The sequence below is a fragment of the Sorex araneus genome, chromosome 6, assembly GCF_027595985.1.
Source record: "Sorex araneus isolate mSorAra2 chromosome 6, mSorAra2.pri, whole genome shotgun sequence".
NCBI lineage: Eukaryota > Metazoa > Chordata > Mammalia > Eulipotyphla > Soricidae > Sorex > Sorex araneus.
In genome coordinates this window covers 127,741,787-127,757,605 of record NC_073307.1, presented here as the reverse complement: position 1 = coordinate 127,757,605, position 15,819 = coordinate 127,741,787, and the positions used below count along the sequence as shown (strand labels likewise).

Below are 15,819 nucleotides of genomic sequence, written 5' to 3'. Positions count from 1 at the left end.
CAGCAGGTAGGGCATTTGCCTTGCACGCGGCCAACCCGGGTTCGATTCCCAACATCCCATATGGTCTCCTGAGCACCGCCAGAAGTAATCCCTGAGTGAAAAGCCAGGAGTAACCCCTGTGCACCACCAGGTGTGACCTAAAAATTAAAAATAAATAAAAATATGACATTTAGATTTACAGTAGAATAATTGATGTTAAAAGGCTAAGTTTGTAGTTCTATTTCTGATACTATCTTGGTATGTCACTTTAAAAAATTATCTAGACTCCTCAAGTTCGACTGTTTTATATTTACAATAAACTTTCACAAGAACCAGAAAATAAAATGTAATTTTCCCATATTTTCACATAATTCTAAATTTAATATTCAATATATATTGAATCTGCAATTTCAAGACAAAAATAAAACTTACATTAAAAATTAGCTAGATTAAATAATAATTATGATCATTTCTAAAGCACCTTACATAACTGTCATTTAAAAGACATCTAATTTAATGCCCCGCAAACTAACCAATGAATTCTCACTTATATATGATATAAATCTGCCTCTCTATAGAGATAATTAAAATCTTTATAAACATAATTGATGAAGAATTCCACAAAACAATTATGAAGGCAAAAAGACAAGTTTTATCTATAGATTGTAGAGATGACAGCAAATATATAAGTCTTTCCAATAGAATTGTTTGAGGCTATAACCAATGCAGATAAGTCCAAAAGGAGATCTGTTCCCAGAAGCTCTAATTAATGTATTTCAGATTTTCATTCTCTAAGAGAAAAGCTTAAAATAAAGTGACAGCAACACTTATGTCTATTATTTACTCTAGTTATGTCTTAATAAATCTAGAATGTAATTCAATTTAATTTGCCAAGCATCCTGGGAATAATTCCAACTGTTTATCCATAAATATGTTCTCTCTCAATCAATATACCATTAGATTCAGCAGCTTCAAAACACACATCATGTAATAGAAGGCCTGATTTTTCAACTTATGCTTCATTAAAGAAAAAATTTTAAAAGCACCACTTTTACTGTTAAAGTTAATTTAATGATAAACAGAGTCCTATATTACATGAAAATGAATTCAATAGTCATCATTACAAAGACATCTGAGATAGTCTTTACATCACTGCACATAGGTTTGTCTTAAATTGTTTTAACTTGATGAAAGTGTGGTTCAGTGTCTCAGTATGCATCATATTTTGAAAGCAAAGCTAAATATATCAAAGAAAAGTTGATACAATAATAGTAAAAAATATTCAGATTTACAAGAAATGCATTATGTTTTGAACGTTCTGAGGGATTATGAAGATTGAAAAAATTTATCAAGTTCTAATTCAAAAATTAAAGATATTTAATATGATAATATTATATTTAAAGGACAACATGTATATTATTAAGTAAATATACTGACGTAAACAAAACTTGTTAATTATTCATCATTTATACCCAAATTTCTCCTGAATATGATTAGAGTAATTGTGATAAAGACATAAATAGAATTGATATCATTTATGTCAAAAAAGAAAATATGAGTTAGATGAGTTATGTAATCTTTTAAATACTTGCTAATAAAATTATTGCCCTTAGGCATTATGTTATGAAACAAACCTCTTGGCAGTCAAGGTGATAATGTTAATAATGGAAATATCATGTTTGCAGAACACTGTGGAAAACAATTTTCATCCTATCATTTAATAATCAGAGCAAACTTACAGGGCATTAACTGTCATGGTATCTGTTTTATTGATAAATTATGGTTAGTACATATTAAGTAATTTAATCAAGGTCAAACACCTGAGAAATATCAGAAGCAGGATTGTATTTCAAATTACCTTACTTTCCAACTGAGCCTTGAATTATTTAATTATGTTGTTAGCAATTTGTGTTATTTTTCTCCTAGCAGTAATTTATATGTGCGGTCTCTCTATAAAAGTATTTGAGTACAAATTTAAAGTGACTTGTCATTGTTAAGAATTTCTTTTATTTTGTAATAAAAAGTCTCAAAGAAAAGAGTATACACTTCAATGTAAATCCTCATCATCATGAAGTATAATCTGCTGATTAAAAAATATTGCATAACTACAGAGAATTAATTTCCATATTTCAGAAATAAAATAAAATAACTGATTTTTAAAAGGAATATTAATAACTCTGATTGAATTTTTGATCCATTGTAGCAATCAATGATTACTGTTCTTTTCACATAGTTTTTTAGTACTAAAGGGGGAAAGTATCAGTAGAAAATTACCAATTTGATATATAGGTCTGGAAATTATAGTTTTTATTCTTTTCTTTTTTTTCTATTTTTTGGGGGCTGTGACACCCCGCGATGCACAAGGGGTTACTCCTGGCTCTGCACTCAAGAATTACTTCTGGCAGTGCTTGGGGGACCATATGGGATGCTGGAAATTAAACCCGGGTCAACAGCGTGCAAGGCAAACACCCTACCTACTGTGCTATCACTCCAGCCCCAATAGTAGATATTTTTGACTATTGGTATTTACTAATAAATTTGAACTGAATAAGAGTTTATATTCAGTAATATGTGAATAGTTGTCATATCCTCAACCATCATTATCAATCTTTTGAAATATATTAAGATTTAAATCATAAACATTCCCCGGCATAATTTTTTCCATTGTCTGTATTGATGTTTTAACTTATATTTCCATTGAAAATAAGAATTTTGGTTTCATAAAAGTGAGTGAAGTGTTCCACAAGGAACTGTGTGTTAACTTCTCGATTTTTTGGTTGTATTGTATAACCAACTGTTTAGAAAACTAAATCATAGTTTACATTTTGTTTAACATTGTAAAGTTTATAGCGCTCACTATCACAATACTAGCTTTTAAACTTACTCTGATTTAAATTCAAAGTCCAACCAAACTTGCAGATTGTCATTTGAATCCATACTGGAGATGGGAAATTAAGATGGAATGACATTAATGACAGTCATTCATTAAAACGTCAGGACAAGAGGGAGAAAAAGAATTCCTACAATGCAACATTTCTTCTTTCACATATGTTTTAGGCAACAGAGGTAGTGATAACTTTGTAGGATTGCTCTGTTTTCCAAGGGTATTTTTCAATGGAAGTGAAGAGTTGAAAGGCTTATGAAATATTTGTTTTTGTTTAAGACATAGTTTAAAATCAGATATATTTTGATTTTTTTTGCAGTAACACCCAAATCTTCAGCTATTCAATTTTCTGATGTGACCCAGTATCAAAGTATTCAATTATATCTAGACATTAAAGGTCTAATTAGTGTGAAAATACACAATTTGAAGGACTCAGTTCCATAAACCTATTGTGGAACCAAAACTAAAGCAGTAAATAGAATACTTATGCCACCCACAATTCAGTCATGCAAATAGCAAATTTCAGGTTCTTTCAATACTTTCTTTCAATAATTTGCTAGAGCTCTCACCAAACACAGTGAGATATTTCACTTGTACTTACTGCATATTGTGAAAAAAAAAAAAAGAACCCTGGAGCAGTGCTAAGAACACTCAGAGTAAGATATGGAGGCAAAACAGGTGCTACAAAGCCAGATATGTAACATTCAAGTGTTCCATGCATTCAACTCAGAAGCCTTCAAAACATTTCCATCTGTATTTCTAATTTGTGTGTTGATGTTATGTCATTCTTTAAGATGGATGATAGCGGGGCTCTTTGGCTAATCATGATTAACTCAAACGTCAGCCTCTCTCCCTTCTCCAGTGGTCAGGGAAGACATGAGAATTTCAACCTGCTATTGATGTCACTGGATAAGGTTTTATTAAAAATACACAAATGAATGAGATGGGGGACCTCAGAGAGACAATGCAGTGGCAGTGCATTTGCCTTGCACACAACAGAGACAGGTTCAATCCCCAGCACCCAAATAATCAACTGAGAACTTCCAGGAGTGGTCCCTAAGCAGAGATCCAGGAGGAATCCCTGAGCACAGATGGGTGTGGCCACCCCCCAAACAAGAACCCAAAATATAAAACAAAACAGTATTAAACATTTATTAATAATAAATTTTAAATTATTTTGATGTTTCACCTTTTCCATTATCATATTCTAAAAGTTAAGAAATTGCAGCATTACCTTGATAGATATTTTCTAGCATATGCAAGATATGTATTATTTATAGTCCAGTATGAAGAGATAAGATCTTTACAGATTTCTAGCTAGTATTTATTTCATTTCCAGTTTGAAGAAGAACACAAGATCTAACAAAATAATACTAAAAATCTACAAAGTGCAGTCTCTTTTTTTTGATAATATTTGAAGGGTCAAGGTAGTTCAGTTTACTCAGACATGATTTTGAACTAGAAACCAGGAGTTGATTTGCTAAACTTTCAAGTAACCACTATTGTGATTCAGTCAAGTGATAACTCAAAGTGAGCATCATGAAAGACAGTGGAAAGAAATAGAAGATTATGATACTGAGACACTTGTGAGTACATTTAATGTTTTTATTTTCTCTTTAAAAAATGATCAATTATTTGTATAGGAATACAAATAATATATACAAATTAGCTTGTCAAAATTCTTGTGCTAGATTGATTTTCACATCCTTTGATGTTTTACATTAGCATTATTATAATGTACAAAAATTATTTATCTCTGTTATGTCCTTGTAAAACACTATTAAGCAACCTGTATACATAGACTAACACAACTATAGCAGATGGACTGTAGCACTGTCATCCCGTTGTTCATCGATTTGCTTGAGTGGGCACCAGTAACATCTCCATTGTGAGATTTATTGCTATTGTTTCTCACATATAAAATATACCATAGGTAGCTTTCCAGGCTCTGCCATGTGGTCATATAAGTATTAATATTCCCATTTCACAAACGGGAATGTTTTTGTAATTTTATAATATTAAAATGTGAAAATTACCTTCTGTACATAAATCAAGCTAAAATAATTTTATCAATTACAGATAGCTAATGTGAGATAAATAGCATCCAGATTTATCTGCATAATAAGATAACAGGATATTCTGTACAAAAATGTCATTACAAAAGGGATCTGGAACACTCAAATTCAGTTAGCTACAATTTATTTTATTTTCTACATTAAAGTTTTTGTATAATAGTAGTAAATTAGATAAAGTAGTTTTCTATGCACGGTCCTTGCACTGTCATCCCATTGTTTATTGATTTGCTTGAACGGGCACCAGTAATGTCTCCATTGTGAGACTTGTTGTTACTGTTTTGGCATATTGAATACGCCAAGGGTAGCTTGCCAGGCTCTGCTGTGCGGGCAGGATACTCTTGGTAGCTTGCCAGACTCTCTGAGAGGGATGGAAAAATCGAACTCGGGTCTGCCTTGTCCAAGGCAAACGCCCTACCCACTGTGCTATGGTTCCAGTCCATAGTTTTCTATAGGTAAGACACATTTCAGTGACTCATCTTACCTAGTCTTCTGTGGTAAGCTGTATTGTTTCATAACTATGGGTAATTATGGATCATTAATCATGGTTTATTATGGTTCATTAATTATGCCTATATTACAATGAATGTTTCTTTAATTGCATCTATATATTCAAGTACACTAACATCAATATTCTTGTAACATCTCTCCTCTTAAGATCATCCTGAATATGAAAAAAAAATATGCTAATTTATAAACAATGTTTTGTCTGTTGTTAACTACCTCTCAGGTTTGATAATGTCCTTAAAGAAGGAAGGAAAAATCCACTAAAACATCTATTTCCAACCTTTGGAATTGAGACTGTCCAAGAAACACTGCATAAGAGATGGAAAAGGTGAAAGGAATTTAGTGAATGATGGTACAGAGATATTAGCACTTGCAGTGGGCAGTATAAACCATGTTCTTTAAAGAACTATGAAAATGCATACTTGAAACATGCACAGTGATGCAAACCAACATAACCTAGATATTTAAAAAGGAAAGGAAAACAGGGTCAGTATATTGCACAGCATTTAAGGAACTTGCTTGCCCAAGACTGATCACAGTTTGATCCCCTACACCACAATGGTCCCCTGAGCACCAACAAAAATGATCTCTGATCACATCAGTAGAAATTCCAAATCATCACTAATATCCCTCACAAATAGACAAATTTTTCACAGAACACAAGACAAAACGCAAACAAAATGGATTGTTTCTCTCCCAAAGATATGTTGCTTTAATTATTTCTTTGTATTCATCTATATTTGTATATATCAGTTATGTATATATATGCATATACATATATATATGACATTATGGTCAGATATGTAACAAAGCCATGGAAAACCTGCTTATAAAGTTTAGAATTGGCAAGAACAGTAAAATCATTCTGGAATTAAGATTGACCTGATATGATAGGGTTAAAAAAAGAAAAGAAAAAAAAACACAACCAATGCCTTGTTTACAAGGCTCCTATAAACTATGAAAGTATCTTCTAGACTGATAAGAAACCCCAGCACAACAACCTCAATAAAAGAGCAATTGACACAGAACACATGGCTCTGTGGCTTAGTTCACAGTCTAGAGACATTTCTGCAAGAAGCTGCTGGTACCAAAAGTAGTTTAGCTGGCCTCCGGGATCATGGTCATTCAGCAGCGGAGAGGCCGCACACATGTGGCCACCCAGGTTACATCTTGGTGGAGAGCAGCGCAGGTCAAAATGAAAATTTTAACTCAGTAAATTTTGAGGTAAGAGGCCATCCTCCTTGATCAGCAGTTTTTGTTTAGGGACAGTATATTTTATTGCTCAGGGTTTAAGTTGTGTGCTGACCCTGTTTTGATCCCCAGCACCACATGTGTCCCTAAGCATTAGACATTACTAGATGAAGCCTTGATATTCCCATATGCCACTGGCGTCACTTAAGGAAACCCAGGCCTGCAAGGACTACACAAGCACTGCATTCTCATATCTGTTGAATGTTGGCTCAATTGGCTGATAAAACAGAGAGAGGCCCTTAGGCCTCTGAACACCACTTGGAAGCTTCAAAATAATATCTTTTTTTTTTTTTTTTGCATAGATTTTCACATGTAATGGAGTATGTCTTGGGAAACCAGACCACATGCAAATAAATCTATTGAACAATCTGAAAACTACCTTCAACCTAACCTTTATAAAAATGTGCTTCCTTACGTTTTCTTCTTTATCAAATACTTGTGCTTACAAAATAGTTATTTTTAGAATACAAGTTCATTATATCCAAACTGACAGTTCGTTTCTAAATAAGGCTTCATTGTTTGTTTTTGATCATCTTAATCTTTCCCTTGATTGGCTCCTTAAGGTGAGTTAAGAACTCGATACAAGGGACTCCATCTGTATTCTTCTAGTCTGTCAGCAGGAAAGGAATGCTGCTTTGTTCCAAGGGTCAGACGAAACCCATTAACAAGTACAGCTCATAAACTAACTGTTCAACTACAGGAATAACTGCCCCTGTTGCACCTCCTTCGACTAAATTGGACTGTATCCCATAACCACACACCAATTGCTCTCCATGACCGTAATCCACTTTAACCATTAACTAGCTTATTCTCTTTCATAACTAGTTTTGCTGTTCACACTCTCAAAATTCACATAGGTGTATTTTGTCTTTATAATCTCATTGCTGACTGTCCTTGGGATGTGAATTTCCAAAGATACAATAGTTTACTCAGGGTCACTGGCTTTTATATAAAAGTCTCCCATTTTGACATCATTGAGTGGTGCTTATCTGTCACTTGAGAAACTCCCTTACAACACAGTAGTGGTGGCAACAGTCTCTCACCATTGCATCAGCATTTTGGTCCTATCCCAAACTTCCACTGAAACTTATTTGATCTATGCCCAAAGTCCTTAAAATGTAATTCCATCAAATGTTCATTAAGTTTTGTCACATGAGTTGGTATATGATTTGTCAAATAATTAAAATATTTCTATCACTATCACTATCATCCTATTGATCCTTGATTTGCTTGAGCAGGTCCAGTAATGTCTCTTTTTTTCCTAGCCCTGAGATTTCAGTAGACTCTCTTTACTCGTCCTTCTCAACGGTACTGCATTAGAGGGTTTTTCAGGGTCAGGAGAATGAGACTCATCATTGTTACTGTATTTGGCATATGAATATGTTATGGGGAGCTTGCCAGGCTCTCCCGTGTGGGCAGGAAAACTCTTGGTAGCTTGCCAGGTTCTCTGAGAGGGAGATCTAGGCTATAAGATGTTCCTTCTAGGAGCTTGGTCTTATAGTCTCTGGATGTTGGCCATTGATGGAATTACAGGGTGCTGGGGGCAGTTTCTGGGTGTGACTGCCTAGCTACTGAGAATGGGGGATCAGGGCAGAAGAGGCCCAGTCTTGATATGAGCAGGCTTGGAGATCTCAGCCCTGGGTCCCGCACACCTGGGTTCCTCTGCCCGTTCCTTCTTGCATGAGGCTTGTCTGAACGTGTAGAGAGGTGCCTTGAGCACAGCTGTGGCTAGGTTCCAGCAATCGTTGGCTGCCAGGGCTCTTCTGGAGGGGGGGAGAGAAACTCAACCCATCCCCTCCAAGGGTCCCTGGTGAAGACAGTCAGGGGTGGGGGTGAGAATCAAATGTTTAACTCCATTAATATTTGATAATTTTATTAAAATTCCTGGTGAGTTTGAGATTTTACATATGTTCTTATACTTTTTATCAAGTGTGATTATGTTGATCTGTTGATCTTTAATGAACATTTAAATGATCCCAAGTGTCTATGAACTCCATTATTAGTTTTATAATTATTATACATTTATAATTTAACTTCTTGACTTTTATTTTATCAGTGTCATGATGTATGTGGTTGTATTTTAGTATAATTACCAATAACCTGGTTGATAAACTGCCCATTACCTTTATGTTCACATTTTACCACTTAAATTTTATTCCAGACTTCACTGTCAGATTTTTTGCTGCTCCTGTTTTCTATTGTTTTATTTGTCTTATGATAAAAATTCAGTGCTAATGTTAAACATTCCAGATTCCGATGGAAATCTTAGTTTTCAGTCCTCTTTTGCTACTGCCATGGTTTCCATAGAAATCAATATTGAACATAATATGCAAGGCATATACATATTATTTTTCTCTTTCAAATTGTACCAAAAAATGACATTTGCATCTTCCAAAGGCACGAATGAAAGTCACACAACATGATGCATACCTATGGGTGTTATTTTTCTGCTTGTACAAAGCGTAGGACAGTTGAAACATGTGTTCAGCTACAATATCAAAACACAGAATGAACAATAAATTATAAATGTGGCTATATTTTTTTCTACAAATATAACTGAGATCTAATTCTATATAATCTATTATATGTATAAATTTATATTAGGTCTCACCTTTTACTTGTAATGAAGTTGTTTGGCTTAAATTTGAATCAAAAGCATCTATTTCTATGTCAAACACATTGACAGCCACTTGGGATGAACTCTTATTTTCCTCCTCTTATCTCTTTTTCTGCATTTTATAATTTGAATTCATGAATAAAAAGTAAGCCCAGAACACCTTTGACTCCTCCACCCTTAATTCGGATACAAGCAGAGCCCCAGGCACGTGCATGTGTTCTTTTTCTCTTGTGACCCAGGTGTGCTGTGTAATTTTCTGGTCTCGCAAGTAAAAAGCCTTGACTTTTTCCCACATATTTTCTTGATGGTTAATGCTTGAAATTTATAATCCAATAACCAAAAATTTGGGCAAGTTTGTGCCTTCATTCTTTCTCTTCAAAACTGAAATGTATTCTCTAAGATTAAGGCACTAAAGAAAAGCAACAAAAGGGACACACAGGCAAGAGCTTGCACTTTGAATGATGTAACAACTCCTCCCTGGAAGGTATTATTTGGGGGATGAGTGAATAAATACCTTTAGATACCTTTGTAATTAAAAGGGCAACCTTCTTATTCCTGAGGGAACACAACTAGTCAGTGGATTCCTTCTTAATGATTAGTTAATCTCTTTCATTAGCATACAAAATAAAGTCTCCTGGCTAAATAGATAGTGCAGGGGATAAGGAGCTTTCCTTGGTTGGCTGGGATTTCCAGGGTTTATTTCCAGTGAAATCCAGCAATGCATATTCCTTTGAAAGGGAGCAGGAGCCAAACCCAAGCACTTGTGGGTTTGACTCAAACCTCCTATTCCTAAAGGAATATTTCAATCATATACCTCCCATTTCATTATGCTTTATTTTGCTATCGCTGGAGCGATAGTGCAGCGAGTAGGGCATTTGCCTTGCATGCAGCCTACCCAGGGTCAATTCCTAGATCCCTCTTGGAGAGCTGGCAAACTACTGCCCTCAGAGCAGAGCCTATCAAGCAACCTGTGGCGTATTCAGTATGCCAAAAACAGTAATAAGTCTCACAACGGAGACGTTACTGGTGCCCACTCAAGCAAATTGGGACGACAGTGCTATAGTGCTACAGTGCTTATATAAAGCAATGTATGATTATGTAGGTTCATTGTAGATTCATCATTATATATCTCCACTATGTATGGCTACATTTGTGGAATACCGACCTCATTTCCTTGAGAAAGATATGTGTTGCTTTACTTTGGGCTTTGGCATCCAGAATGTGTGTATTAACTTGGCCCTTTAAACAGGACGCGAGATGAGAATGGATCAATAAAGAGTATAGCTAACCATTTTTAGTTCCTGTATCAATCAATTGATTGCTTGACTACTCATTGATTGACTACTTTATTATTTGGCTATATTATTGATTGACTACTGATTGTTTAACTACTTTATTTTTGGTTTCTATGTAACTATTGCTTAATTTCATTTTGATTTCTGCATTAAACAAAGGATGGTTCAGCTAACTGCTTTGTTTGGCTTCTGTAAATTTAATGGCTTCGTTAGTAAAATTCGAAGAAAGTGGTTTGTAATGAATTTTAGAAATCCCTTGTTTTTTTGTACTCAGGGCTGTCTCTCCCACCCAGGCTGGACTTGAGAGAGAGAGTCTCTGGCAAGCTAAAAAAAACCTGAGAGAATACCAATTTTCAATATCTTTTCACATGGACCAAAAATTAATGAAAGTTTTGAATTGAATTAAATGCTGCAAAATAAATGCTGGTTTATATTCACCTATATTGTATTTTATGTATTAATTACTTGCCACAAAATATAAAACCACAAACTCAGATCTATTCTCAAGATTATTTTTAATTCACTGAACTAGTAAGATAATCATGCACACAAATTTAGAGAGGACATAACAAACTGGAAAAAGAAAGAATGACAGTGAATGTGAGAATGGTGCCAATTATGAGAAAGACTAAAAGTTTTGGAGCTCTTAATTAGCAAATTATACATGTCCTATGTGGTTTTTAGTAAAATCTAGTCATATCCTCCAAGCTACTAACGTCATTATTTTCAATGACATTAGAGAAGTTTAATTCCTCTTTCAAATCTTACAGTTAGAGATAAATTAAGTCAAGATTTAAATAGAGGTCTCGCATTTGAAGGGTGATTGGATAAGTTACTACAAAGAACACTTGAAATTATTTTAAAGTCACAGAATTTCTGCTGGAAGTTACCCATAATGTAATAGCATCTGAGAAGATTGCCATAGTACTCCAAAATTTAGATAGTTGGAGAAAAGAAAGGATAGAAGAAATAAAAGTAGTATGGCATTAGTGAACAAAATATATTACCTTTGAATTTGGCAGAATTTATTCTTTCCACAGTCAACATTTTCTTATATTGGTGAAAGATATAAGATGGAAATTAGACTATCTTCATTTTATTATAAATTCTTGCAAAATAGAACGGTGACAATGGATTTGGAAGATGTTATACTTTTTAGGTTGATGCTAAACATATTATGTAGAAAACCCTCAGATGATTTGAAAAACTCTGGCAATATTCTTTTCTCTATTTCATTGACTACAAGGAAAAAGATAGATAAATATTTCCAGTCCAATAAAAGCAAGCAACCTCATACATAATAGTAGAAGATTCATCATCCTGTCAAGACAAATGCATTTCCATATCTTGTGTATTATCCTTCTCATGGCATATAGAAATGTTTATGCCAAATTCAAGACACCTTTCATATTACTGTGCAATATAGTGACTCCTTCACAAAACACTATGCATTATGTGTCAAAACACGGGCAATAAAGCAGATAGTGGAAAATTAGAAGTGATCGAGCATTGAAATATGAACCTTGACATTCAATGCATCACTGATTTATTTCCATTAATAATAAGTGGAATAGAACAACCAACTGGACCCAGGATGAAATAACCAGAAACAATAATCATCTGACTCAGGTATTTTTAGTAGCATGGAATAGAGCACGTCTGTTTCTATCAGAAAAGCAAATTGTATCCAATGTGGATAATAGGCATTTATTAAAGAAGGACATTTATTAAAAATTCAAATATCTTAAAAGAAAGTGTGACAAATCCAAATGTGTTCTTGTTTGAAAAATGCTATTTTCACATAAGTCACAATGTAGTCTGATGTGTTTATACACACTCATACTTAGTTATCTTTGTACTATAATACAAAAATCATTCACTAAGGAACAAGTGTTCTAAGCATTCATTAAACATAAAATTTAGTCATTTTTCTAGTGAAGAGAAAATATTAAGGAAGAAATGGTTTGTTATGGTATTGATAGATTTAAGTGTCTCAAATTATACTACCAAAGAGAAAATGTGAGGAACTTAGAAAATTCAAAATGAGACTCTTCGTATTTTGCCATGATACTGTTCACACTTTCAAATTATCTCCAGACAATAGTCTCATTGTTAATCATAAGTCAAAAATGTAAACTCTTCATCCCTGTGTGCATTATTACAGATAGATGAGTGATTCAACAGTATTTGACAAAAGGAAACACCAATTGAGTAGCATAGTTTTGGTGAATTTACATTGTATTATGTTCTAAAACAAATAGGGCAGTCCTAGTATGTGATGGTAAGGGACTGGATTTAAGAAAAGGCGAGGGGAAGAGTTCACATAACAAAGAGGAGAACATTTTTATCTTTACTCAAAAAATTAGAATTGAGTTTCTTTTATGGTATATTTTCATTGATAAACTTATTCCTGGATGATCATCAACTGCCCCCTCCCAAATATGTTTTTCTAGATGTAAAAGGCCGGTAAGATTTTTTTTTTAAATTAGGAAACATTAAAAGGCCTGACACTCACTAAGACTCTAGGACCTTCACTGATTTTTAAAGCTAAAAATGTATGGAGAAATAACACAGTGGGAAGGGCACTTATGTTGCATGAAACCAACCCCAGTTCAATCTTTGACACCACATATGGTCCCTTAAGTTCGCTAGGAGTGACCCTTAGCACAGGAGTATGCTCCTCAGCCAGGAGTATGCTTTGAGCTCAGCTAGGTGTGTCCCAGAAACAAACAAACAAACAAACAAGAATTTAAAATGTGTAAACCACTGTTAAGAATCATAAAAAAAAAGAATGCCAAAGACCAAGAACAACAATATTGAACATGAATATGGAAAGCAATTAAAGCAAAGTTTTTGAAATTATTTTTGAAGTTATAAAACTGAGTCAATAAATGAACAGACAACATATTTGCAGTCTTGTGGAAGATAAGATGACTAAGTTTATATAAAAGAGCTTCACTTCATTTATTTAATTGATTCCAAGTGGCCACGCTCCAGGTCGCTTTCCGGACATTCTAGCTGAACCTCACGCATGAATAAAGCCCCACAGAAACAGGTAAAGCAGAACTTTGTGACCTTGGACTCCAGGCTCAATGAAACCCGGAAACAAGATCCTCTGCCTGCCTTCTCCAAATTTCGGCGTCCCAGGGATCAAACCCAGACAACCCACCCTACAGAGCCAGAGAAATACCTCATTGGCTGACTTCCACTACCTCCACTACCCAGCCACCGCCACACTCCAGGCCGCTTTCTGGATCACACCATAAGACACTTAATACCCGTTTTCCATAATTTTTACACCATACTTGATGGGGTTCAAATATGGTGTGAAACATGGGGATACATGTAAGGGCGATTGGAGACTGCCCTAAAAGCCTCCATGTCTCTCAGAGAACCCGGCAAGCTACCGAGAGTACCCTGCCTGCATGGCAGAGCCTGGCAAGCTACCTGTGGCATATTCGATATGCCAAAAACAGTAAGAACAACGGGCCTCCTTTGCTTGACACTGAAAGAGCCTTCAATACGGCAGCGATAAGGAGAGGCCTGATAAAATCTCAGGGACGAACTAGACTGCCAAAATGAAGAAGGACTAAAATGACTATCTGTACTTTCAATGCACATATGCTGGCATTGGAAGCATCCATCGAGTACCCGATGATGCAAGTGCAGAAGATCAAGTATGACATCATTGTTCTGACCGAAATGAGAAGCCATTGATCACATCACCCCATTTTCAACACTGGAGAAGAACTGTTCCTCGGAACATGTGAAAATAGGGGCATTGGTGGCATTGGTGTCCTTGTCAAGACGAACTTGACCATGAGCATTGATTCATTCGAATGCCTAACAACCCAAATTGGATGATTACGCTTGAATAGATGTGGCTCACTGCTGGCAGTTTCTATCTTTGTCATCTACACACCAACATCCAACTATCCAACTACAATGAAGAAGAAATTGAGAAGTTCTATATTGAGCTGGAGAAGTTCTATAAATAAGACCACACCTTCTACAAGATCATTGTTGGTTATTTTAATGTCAAGATAGGACCTAGAAGAACTCCACTTTGGGGACCCACAGCCTAGAATGGAACAAACAGGGTGAGAGACTGTCTGAGTTCATCATCTTGACCAAGATCATCCATGGTAACTTGCAGTTCCGAAGGCTGAATCTAAATGCTGGACATGGGAGTCTCCTGGTGGACAGCTCCACAATGAAATTGACCACATTAAATTCAATAGAAGGTTTTGCCTTACCAATGTCACTGTTGTCCCAAAATTCCAAATGGAATTGGACAACCGTCTCCTTCTTGCAAAATTCTACTTCATAGAGTGGGGAGAAAGGACTGCAGAGTTTAAGTTTAAGAAGAGAACTCCCACAATGACCACCAACTGGGAACTCTTTAGCACTATTGAGGCAACATGGGAAGATGCCATCATTGACAACATTAATGAGGAATATGATCAACTGGTTCAGCACCTCCATAACTGAGTGCGGAATGCCAAGAGTGGAAAAGCCACAAACAGGTGCCTGTCTTCGGAAACTCTCAAGCTCATTGACCAACATGGTTTGGCACAAGCCTCAGGCAATTACAAGCTAACGTCCAAACTTGCAAAACTGTGCAGAGAAGCAATAAAGGAAGACCTCAAAGAGAGAAGAACAGCAGTGTTGGCCAATGGGACAGAAGCCGGGAAAAGTATTCACAACACTCATCTGTCCTTCACCAGTTGGTAAAGCTCACTACAAGACCAAGATGACTGCCCTCCAATGTCCTGATGGATCTATCACATCTTCCAAAAGAGGAATGGAGAGGATTATTCATGACTTCTACTCGGATCTCTTCGAAAGCCATGTCCACCTGCCTATTTACCAAATTCTGCCCAATGAATATGTCATTCCCAATGTCTTCCCTTCCGAAACCCGACACACCATTTTGTTGGTAAAGAAGCATACAGTACCCGGTCCAGACAAGGTCAGACCCGAACATCTGAAGAATTTGCCATCAGTACTACATCAATACACTGGCTCAGCTCTTCACACACTATCTGTCCATATGCAAAGTTCCATCCCAGTGGAAAATCAGCAGGACCATTCTGTTGTATATCCATGACATCCAAGACATCACAACATCAGCATCAGCAACTATACCCAGTCTGTCTGTTGTCCTTCGTCTACAAGTTGTTCACTTGAGTCATCCTGAGTAGAATAGGCAGA

General features: G+C 35.6%; 1 pseudogene; it reads left to right on the top strand.

The window, feature by feature from the left end:
* Window positions 1-15,258, top strand: part of LOC129405955 (uncharacterized) — a 190,511-nt pseudogene extending 175,253 nt beyond the window's left edge.
* Window positions 15,259-15,819: the final 561 nt, after the last annotated feature.